General features: G+C 34.4%; 1 non-coding gene across 1 annotated transcript; it reads right to left on the bottom strand.

Moving 5' to 3' along the window:
• Positions 1-573: 573 nt before the first annotated feature.
• Positions 574-680, bottom strand: LOC121208848 (small nucleolar RNA R71). Its single transcript, XR_005903972.1, has one exon. It is a non-coding gene; the product is annotated as a small nucleolar RNA R71 (small nucleolar RNA).
• Between the last annotated feature and the right edge of the window lie 10269 nt (positions 681-10949).

The following is a 10949-nucleotide window of genomic DNA, read 5'->3' as shown; positions in this document are numbered from 1 at the left end:
GAGAAACCCGTTAAGACCGTTGCTTTTTGACAGTGAGATCAAGAACACAGCTCGTACTAACTGAAGAGAAATAAGGTGAAGTCTACAATACATAAAGGAAGAGCGAGAGGAGGATATCCATATTACAACTGAGGAGATGGCTGAAAATCAAAATAATCCGCTGCCTCCTGTGGTTGCCGCAAATCTAGTGAATCACAATCCTGCTCCTCGTACTATGTACGACTATGCTAAGCCTAATTTAACGGGGGCTGAATCGGGTATTGTAGACCTATAATTGCCGTAAATAATTTTGAACTGAAACCTAACACTATACAAATGATTCAACAGTTTGTTCAGTTTGATGGTTTGTAGGATGAAGACCCAAATACTCATTTGGTCAATTTCTTAGAGTTCTACGATACTTTCATAATAAATGGCATTTCTGACGATACCATTCGCCTTCGGTTGTTTCCCTTTTCATTGAGAAATAAGGCTAAACAGTGGTTAAACTCGTTACCACAAGGGTTAATCACCACTTGGGAGCAAATGACCGAAAAATTTTTACTTAAATATTTTCCGCCGACTAAAACGGCTAAATTGAGGAATGATATCTCTTCTTTTGTACAGATGGATTTAGAAACTATTTATGACACATGGGAGAGATACAAGGACTTATTGAGACGGTGCCCTGACCATGGGTTACCTCTATGGCTGCAGGTCTAGACTTTTTACAACGGTGTGAACCCCTCAATAAGGCAACTGATCGATGCAGTTGCTGACGAAACTTTAAACAACAAAACACCTAAAGAGGCTTATGAATTTATTGAAGAAATGTCACTGAATAATTATCAGTGGCAAGTCATGAGAATGAAGTCGGCAAAAGCAGCTAGTGTTTTCAACCTCGACGTGGTCACTATGCTATCCAACCAGGTAGAACTTTTAAATAAAAAGATTGATGGTTTGTGTGTTTTACTTAGGTACATCCAGTGTTGAGGTGTGATTCAAACGGAGGAGGAGTACACAACACAGATTATCCATCCTTCAACTCTAGCACCGAGGAGGAATAAGTCCACTATATGGGTAATAATTCTAGACCTCAAAGTAACCCGTATAGTAACACTTATAATGTAGGCTGGAGGAACCATCCCAATTTCTCGTGGGGTGGTTAAGGAAATCAAAGACCACAACATCCTCCAGGTTATCAAATTTGAATGTGGAGGAGTTGTAACCCAATAGGTTCTTTGACCACTCAGGAATTCGGCCTTGAGTAGGGTAGTCTTCTCTCTATTTTTGGGTTTTTGTCAAACTTTTGGTCCCTTTCACTCTGTGTTTCTAAAGCCATGTATTGTTGTTGTTTTTCGTGTACCTTTCGGTTCATGTTTGTTTCCATTCTTTCTCTCCCCTTTTATCCTCTAGCCACCGATTTTCTTTCCTTTTATTCCATTTCCCAATCGGTTTCTCGTTGGCTGAATATCCTTGTCTTCCCTCTCACAAACTCTTTCAGTTTCTAACCATGCTTGTTGATCAATTCTCTCTTTCTTTTCCCTTGCTCTCAATTGACTCCCTCATTGATCATTTACATCTCCTCTCTTGCTCCCTCAATTGGTCCCATCTTGATTGAATGCCACTACTTCTTCCAACTTCTCTAGGCCGATCTCTCTTTCCTTTTGTTCTGCCAATTTCAGGGGTAAATACAAGAGACTAATTTTGAGATTTGGTAAGTTATCCTTTTGGCTTGTGGCACGGTTCTTTTTTTTCTCCCACCTTGCCATTTTTTTCTGTCACCCAACTTTTCCTGTGCTACCGTTTTATGATAGAAGTGCAATTGTCCAGTTCTGGCTCTATCATAGTGTGTGCCTACGGCTCTTGAGTGGGTATAGGTTGATTGTTCTGTAACATCTCGAGATAGGGACTAAATAGAATACTGGTTGCGAAACCATGAATTTGAGGTCAAAAAAATTTATTCTGATGAAGTTTTAAGGTTTATTCATTGATTGAATAATTGTGTGAAAATTTCTTGAAGAAAATTTATGTATAAGTGCCTAAGTAGATAATTAGGACTAAATTGTAAAATTAGCAAAATGTGTTTCTAGATAATAAAGGGGATTTAATTGAAATGGGTTCTTAAAGTGGAGGTCCTTATTTAGTAATTAGACCAATATATAATGGGCAAGTATAAGACAAATTTGAAAGAAAAGCCTTTAAGGGCATTTTGGTCATTTCGTAATTAAAAGAAGTAAAAAGGGAAAATAAAGCCAAATTTGGTCCATCTTCTTCATGGAGGTCGAATATAGCATGGGCGAAGCCATGGTTAGGGTTTCCAAGCTTTCCAAGCTCAATAGCAAGTCCGTTCTAGCCTCGTTTTTAATGTTCTTTACGTTTTTTGAGTCTCGGTAACTTGATTTAGCTTATTCTAGCAATAATTCATGCTAGGGTTCAAATTTGGAAAAATACCCATAGGTTAAATGTGTTTATTTTGATGTTTTATGGTAGAATATAAAGCTTGAAATTATGTTAAACAACTTTTTCTAAGCGATTTTAAGTGAAAACGAATAAAACGACATAATCGGTAAAAATACCTAATGTTCATAAGTACATGATAGAGTGGGAATTTAATGTTGCCAAAGAAGGGAAAAATGTCCAGCGTGTCATAAAACATAAGAAAAATGGATAAATTTTAATTTCCGGGCCTAGCGAAAAAATCATAATTCTGCAAAGGTTTAGGGGCAAAATTGTAATTTTGCCAAAGTTTGAGTTAGGGAATATTTTGAATATTAAATTAATTAAATAAGTGAAATATGATGTTTTAGATCCCGGAAGTGAGATTTAGACCTAGAACGGGAGAAAAATTAAAAATCGAGAAAGTTGGTAAAATGGTCGTTTTGGTATCGACGTAAGTTCATATGTTTAATAAGCATTTAATTATGCATATTTGAATGATAAATTGGTAATTTGGCCATAAATACTTTAGTATTGAGTTTCAGATATAATGATTAATGTTCGATAATAATTTGATATTGGAAAGAGAACTTGTATAATTTATATGTAAGACCATATTTTGTATTATGGCTTTGTATGATAACAAGAAAGTATTGACTAGCATAGTTTGATGAGAATAAGTTAAGTTGATGATATGATGAGATTGAGAATGTAAGTATGTAAGTTGAGTAGCATTTTATTATTACGCAATTATTGTTATTATTATTGTTATTACTGAGTTATGCGACTAACTTTGAGAATTTGAGCAAGTATGTTTCAGCTATGACTTGACAAGGCTTTCATATCTCAAAGTCCATGGTTGTACCATGGAAATTAAGGAAGAATTGACAAAAAATTCCATGTTCATAACTTGGCATTTAGGGAGGAATTGACGGTTAAGGATACCATGTAAGAATATGTCAACACATGGCATTGGTAAGGCAAGGATCCTGTCTAAGACCATGTCAAGACATGGCATCAGCATTGATTAAGGACTCCATGTAAAACCACATCAAGATGTGGCATTGGCATTAGGACAAGGATACCATGTAAGACCATGTTTGGAACCTAGAATTTGGTAAGACAAGGATACCATGTAAGACCATCTTTGGAACATGGCATTTGGTAAGATAAGGATATCATATAAGACCATGCCAAGGAATGGCATTGATAAGTTCTATAAGGCAAGGAAATCATGTAAGACCATGTCAAGACATGGCATTGATGAGTTAATATAAGGCAAAGGTCCCATGTAAGACCATGCCAAGGCATGGCATTGGTGAGTTCATAAAGCAAGGATACCACGTAAGACCATGTCAAGACATGGCAATGGTAAGTTCAAAAAGAAAAGGTTCCCGGGTAATCCAAAGAGTAAGTCAATGAAACGACAAGGTGAGAACATGAAGAAAGAGTACAGGTATGCATTTAAGGCTTATTTAATATTGAGATTGTAAGCAATTGAGATTAGCAAGTATTAAGTAAGTGATGAGTTTTCAGTTATGCTTGTGACACTTTATGACATGATTGGCAATATGCTTATATTATGAAAGAGTACTAATGTATTAAGTGAGATGTTGTAGGTATGTAAGCAAGCTATTAAGTAAGGTGCCTTTTGTATTCTGAGCCTTTGGTAAGGTTACCGAGGATTAAGATGGGAAAGTAAGAACTAAACATTATTTAAGCAAATTCTGACAGCATAGTAGTAAGTTAAATTGATTGCTAATGCTTATTATCTTACATGTGAACTTACTAAGCTTTATAAGCTTACTTCTTTCATTTCCCCATGTTTCAGAGTACTTAAGAGAAAGCTTGGGTTGGAGGTCGTCGGAGATCACTTCACACTGTCGACTATCAAGTTACCAAATGGGTACCTTCGTTTACAAACGTTCTAGTTTATGGCATGTATAGGGACTTAGCCATTTTGTGTGTATGTCCTTATGATATGGCTAAAGAATGGTATGTAAATATTTGATAATGATTAGCTATTTAAATGGCTAGTGAAGAACATGTTTCGGTGTTATGTATGCCTAAATGGTTGGTAATACAAAGAAATCATGAAAAAGTGAAATTAGCATTAAAACAGTATTGAATAGCAGCAGTGACGTGATCTTGAAAAATCACCAAGAATAGTATAAATAAAATTAGGTGATGAATGAGATATATAATTAAATTTTATTGAGTCTATTTTCATATGAAAGAAACAAAGTAAGCAAAAGAAGTGTATATTAAGAGATATTTGAATTTTAGTGAGACAGGGTTAGAGCAACTTCTGAATACCCTGTTCTTACTTTATAAATTCACTAAAAATTGAAAAAAAAAGAATTAGGAGTTATAGTTTATATTTCTAGATTCCTTAGTGAATCTAATTTCAAGAGAAACAAACGTCATGGTAATTTGAATTTTGTACAGGGAGAAAATTGATTTGTAGTGAGGAGAGGTCAGAGTAGTCAAATAGTGCAACAAGGGAACTTTAACTAATAAACTGTACTAATTGGATGACCAAAAATTCTGGAAAAAAATTATTAAGAAGATATATGAGTCTAGTTTTAGAGAAAATTCACAAATTTAAATTTTGAGTTTTGTGACTCAAGTTATGATTTATTTAGTGACTATGACGCAGATGGGCAATTTTATAAGGAATAATGAAATAAATTGTTTTGATTTGTCTAAGTATTCGAAAAATTTTTAATGTTTCCGGTTTGATCCCGAACCATTTCAATTGCATGTTTTAGGGTCTCAGGGCCCTTTTTAGGGACATATTGAATGAATGTAAATAAATTAATTTTAAAAGAAAATTTTATGCCCCGAATTAGCAAGTTAAGTCAGGTAACGCCTCATGCTCGACTCCGGCGACGGTCTCGAGTAAGGGGTATTACATTTGTTGGTACCAGAGCAAAGTTTAATCGGTTCTCAGAATATTCAATAGGAGTAAGAGTCTAGCTATACATACCATATTGAACTATGATAGTGTGACGACTCCCGACGCAGATATAAAATGTTGTGCCAAACAGATGTGCACTCCAACCGAGCTAAGTTTGATAGTACAAATATTATGTTTATGATGAGTTGAGGTTCATAAAATGTAAGAATAATTGTTCATGATGTTTATGTGATAATGAATAAATTGTGAATAGGAATTGTTCGAGAAATATGAAATATGAGATAAGATGAAAGGAAAGTTTTTATTCAGAGAAGTGTTCATGTTAAATAGGCATTTGTATGATGCTATATGTATAACTAGAGAAGTTAAGTGAATGCTATGAGTAATTTTACTCGAGATTTATTAATGCATGTATAAGTGCAATAATTTGCATAAGATGATCATGAAGTCATTGTATTATGAACGTGCATGTTAAGTTGCTTGAAGCAATTTGTATAATTGTGATAATATTTTAATATGATGAGTGTTAAGTTATATGCATGGGTATGTAAGAGGTAAGTCAAAGGTAGCAAGGTAGTTCAGAATGAGATTTCATGAAATTCAGACTGAATAGGCTAAAGTGGAAAATAAAGAGTTCAGTGACAGATTTAGTGATGATGTAATCAGAGTTGAGAATGATTTAGCAAATGAACACAGTTGCAGAAAGGATGCTAGGTTAATAATAAAATCATCCGAATAACTAAAATTTCACAGTAAAAGAAAGGTCAGGCTTAGCTAATGCACTCATTCAAGTATGATGTATAAGGTATATGATTGCTAGATTTTCTTCCGAATAAATTCCAACTGTGAATTGGATAATGTGAATTCAGTAATGGCAGAATTAGGCAGAGGAATAATAATTGAGTTGTATTAATAGTTGAAATTAAAGTTTATACTTGAGAAATTTTAGAAAAATCTTTTCCGACTATTATATGTGTACATATACTTTCAGTGATATATATAAATATATGCAAGATCATAGATGCAATTCCTGTAGTATAAGAATGTTGGTGAAATTTTAAAACAGATGAAAGCATTATAGTTTGTTTGAGCTGTGATTGATATTGCTCTATCTATTCTAGTTTTCTACTTCAGCATGCAGATGGAAGGTTGACAGTAAGATCTGTATGATGTTAGTGATTTGTATTGTTAACTATTGCTTAATGAAAGTAAAGGAAAATTTTATGGCTTTTGTCATAGTTGTTCCCAATGCTTGTGAGTATTATCCTTTCCTTTTGGAAATTTTCTGAGATGCTATTGAAACCTTAACTGTTCTACATGAGATGTTACCAGGAATTCTGTGTAGCTCCATGTTCTGAGATTTTATTATCTCGATTTTATTAATAAATTATTGTTCAAAGTATCAGCCATTAGACATTAGCAGTAAATGCTCTCTTGATGAAAATGCTTTCTTCTTATTATGAGTATGTTTATGATGATTACGAGTTCGAGCCTAATAATGAAATTATAGAGGTATAGTTATTAGAGGTATAAAGATTTTGCTTTTGCACTGGTTGTTATTGAAATTTGTGTTTAAATCTCTCAAATGATCAGGATGTTTTATTTTCTCCCGGGACATTATTTACTAAAGTAATTGAGAAGTCAGTCTTATTATGGCATTATGATTTTTAAGTAGTATGAGTATTGTGGCCTCAATGTAGTTCAGTTCAGACATGTGTATTGATTTTCATTTTTTGCATAATCTTGCTATACATATCAGTGAGTTAAAGACCAAATGCTATGTTCTTTTGAGTTATGCAGTAATAATGATTTGTGATTAGCTCTTTGAAGAAATCACAGCAGAATGTATGTTTGAGATATCATAACAACATAGAGAAGAACAGTTTTTAAAAAGTTATTGTCTTTTAGTTGAGACTGATTTAGTTGAGCAGTTGATTGAGTTATATGTATATTTGAATTATTCATGGCTTCAGAGGTAAATGTTTATTTTTCATGTATAAATAGATAAATGACCCGAGTAAATAGTACATATTCTAGAGGTTATGGTACAGAGTTGTATACACATATCAGAATGGTTGTATCAGAGGAATATTTTTGCAAATCCAAGTTGTCTGATTGTTAAAATTCTCATTGTATGAAGTTTAGTTTGGCTTGAATTCATGCTAATAAAGTATAAACAGTTGAAGACATTGACAATTGAAGTATCCATTATGATTCAGCTTGGTTTGAATAAAGAGTTTATGGTTTCTAGAAATGTGTTAATGAGAAATCAAGAGATTTTGCAATAGTTATGATGCCTAGCACAGTGATAATTATTTGATTATTTGAGAAGTAAAAAGATGGATGATAACTTGATTTAGTTATATTAGTAAGAGTGTGAAATGTTATGTACCAAACTTTGAATCCAATACCTAAACTTTTAGAGAGTTAAAGTTGATTTTCTAGTATCTCAGAAGCTATTATAGTTAGTATTGAATTTTTGTGTGAAAATGTGAGGGTATTTCGAAGAATTGTGCAACAGAATTAGCATTATCACTGAAAGGTTAAATAAGCTAGGGTTGATTGCTCGAAGAAGTTTATGTATTCTTCTCAGTACGAATAAGTTTTTCTACTGAAGGATTATTTGAGTTATTCACTTTGAGGTTGTCAATTCATTCAGAGTGTAAATTTTAGCTGTTATGGTTGGAAATCCAGGGTTGCACCATGACTTTAGAAGAAAGCTACAGTAAGTTTTGACCATGAGATTGCTAAATTTTACTGCATGTCACCTTTGTATTGATAGTTGAATTGAGGAAGAGAAATTCACAGAATTTGAAAGTGTTGCTGGAAATCAATTTCGAATCCATTTGTAGGTAAGATTTTCGGGGACGAAAATCCCTAAAATGGGAGAAATGTAACATCCCAAAATAGTGACTAAACGGAATAGTGGTTGCGAAACCACGAATCTGAGGTGAAAAAACATTATTTCAATTAAGTTTTAAGGTTTATTCATTGATTGAATAATTGTGTGAAAATTTTGCGAAGAAATTTTATGTATGAGTGCTTGATTTGATAATTAGAACTAAATTGTAAAATTAACAAAATGTGTGTTCTAGGTAATAAAGGAGATTTAATTGAAATGTAATTAGACCAATATATTTAAGTTTGGACAAAAATGGGCAAGAATAGGACAAATTTGAAAGAGAAGCCTTTAAGGGTATTTTGGTCATTTAGTAATTAAAAGAATTAAAAAGGGAAAATAAAGCCAAAATTGGTCCATCTTCTTCATAGAGGCCGAATATAGCATGGGGGAAGTGATAGTTAGGGTTTCCAATCTTTCCAAGCTCAATAGTAAGTTCGTTCTAGCCTCGTTTTTAATGTTCTTTACGTTTTTTGAGTCCCAATAACTTGATTTAGCTTATTCTAGCAATAATTCATGCTAGGGTTCATATTTGGAAAAATATCCATAGGTTAAATGTGTTTATTTTTATTTTTTATGGTAGAATATAAAGCTTGAAATCATGTTACACAACTTTTTCTAAGCGATTTTAAGTGAAAACGAGTAAAACGACATAATCGGTAAAAATACCTAATGTTCATAAGTACATGATAGAGTGGGAATTTGATGTTGCCATACAAGGGAAAAATGTTCAACGTGTCAAAAAACATAAGAAAAATGTATAAATTTTAATTCCGAGCCTAGGGGCAAAATCATAATTCTGCAAAGATTTAGGGGAAAATTGTAATTTTGCCAAAGTTTGAATTATGGAATATTTTGAATAGTACATTAATTAAATAAGTGAAATATGATGTTTTAGATCCTGAAAAGTGAGATTTGGACCTAGAACAGGAGAAAAACTAAAAATCGAGAAAGTTGGTAAATTGGTCATTTTGGTATCAAGGTAAGTTCATATGTTTAATAAGCATTTAATTATGCATATTTGAATAATAAATTGATATTTTGGCCATAAATACTTTAGTATTGAGTTTCAGATATAATGATTAATGTTCGATAATAATTCGATATTGGAAATAGAACTTGTATAATTTACATGTAAGACCATATTTTGTATTATGGCTTTGTATGATAACAAGAAAGTATTGACTAGAAAGTGCAAATTCTTGCTATGAGAGGTAACGTTTTTAGGTCATGCGGTATCTGCTGAGGGAATTAGGGTTGATCCTCAGAAAATTGAAGCTGTTTTGGATTGGAAGCAGCCTAAGTCGGTATCTGAGATTTGAAGTTTTCTGGGTTTGGCAAGGTATTATAGATGTTTTGTGGAAGGGTTTTTGTTGATTGCTGCACCTCTGACTAAGTTGTTACGTAAAGAGGTGTCGTTTAATTGGACCGATAAATAGCAAAAGAGTTTTGAGAAACTTAAAAAGGTTCTGAATGAGGCCCCTGTCTTAATACAGCTAGAGTCTGGGAAAGAATTCATTGTCTGCAGTGATGCATCACATGTTGGTTTGGGATGTGTGTTGATACAACAAGGTAAGGTAGTGGCATATGTGTCTCGCCAGCTTAAGACGCATAAGGCGAACTATCTGACACATGACTTGGAGTTGGTTGCGGTGGTATTTTCACTGAAAATTTGGAGGCATTACTTGTACGGTGAGAAGTGTATCATTTACATGGATCACAAGAGCCTCAAGTATCTCCTCACTCAGAAGAAGCCAAACCTTAGGCAGCATAGATGGATTGATCTGCTTAAGGATTATGATTGCTCGATTGAGTACCATCCGGGTAAGGCCAATGTGGTGGCCGACGCGTTGAGCCGTAGGGCTGTAACTGTTCTAAGGGTGATGTTTGCTCGTCTTAGCTTATTCGAGGATGGTAGTCTATTGGCTGAACTTCAGGTTAAACCGACATGGATTGAACAGATTAAGGGTAAAAAGATGGAGGATGAGTCACTGGGTCTTCGATTCTGACAGTTAGAAAGTGGGGAAGCTTCAGATTTTGGACTGAATAGTGAATGAGTGTTGTGTTTCCGTGGGAGAGTTTGTGTACCGAAGGATATTGGTTTGAGGCAGTCTATACTGCGAGATGCGCATAGTAGTCCTTATGCTTCCCGGAGGGAATAAGATGTACCGAGACCTTTAGGAGTTATATTAGTGGCCAAGTCTTAAGCGTGAAGTTACCGATTTTATGGGTAAATGCCTGACTTGCCAGTAGGTTAAGGCGGAGCATCAGTTACCTTCAGGGTTACTTTAGCCAGTTAAGATTCCGCTGTGGAAGCGGGAAAGAGTGACTATGGACTTTGTTAGTGGGCTACCCCTAACGCCTTCTAAGAAAGATTCAGTATGGGTCATTGTGGACTGATTGACCAAGCCTGCCAATTTCATACCTGTTCGTACTGATTATTCGTTGCAGAAACTGGCTAAACTATGTGTGTCTGAGATAGTGCGACTGTATGGAGTACTAGTTTCCATAATATCTGATAGAGATCCTCGCTTCATGTCTCAGTTCTCGAAGAAGTTACACGAGGCATTGGGTACAAGATTGGACTTCAGTGCTGCATTCCATCCTCAGACATATGGTCAGTCAGAGAGGGTGATTCAGATATCGGAGGACATGTTAAGGAGTTGTGTGATATATTTCCAAGGCAGTTGGGAGGACTACTTGCCGCTAGAA

The sequence above is a fragment of the Gossypium hirsutum genome, chromosome A10 (genome assembly GCF_007990345.1).
Source record: "Gossypium hirsutum isolate 1008001.06 chromosome A10, Gossypium_hirsutum_v2.1, whole genome shotgun sequence".
NCBI lineage: Eukaryota > Viridiplantae > Streptophyta > Magnoliopsida > Malvales > Malvaceae > Gossypium > Gossypium hirsutum.
Note: the sequence above shows the minus strand (reverse complement) of the source record. Positions and strands in the feature narration are given on the sequence as shown.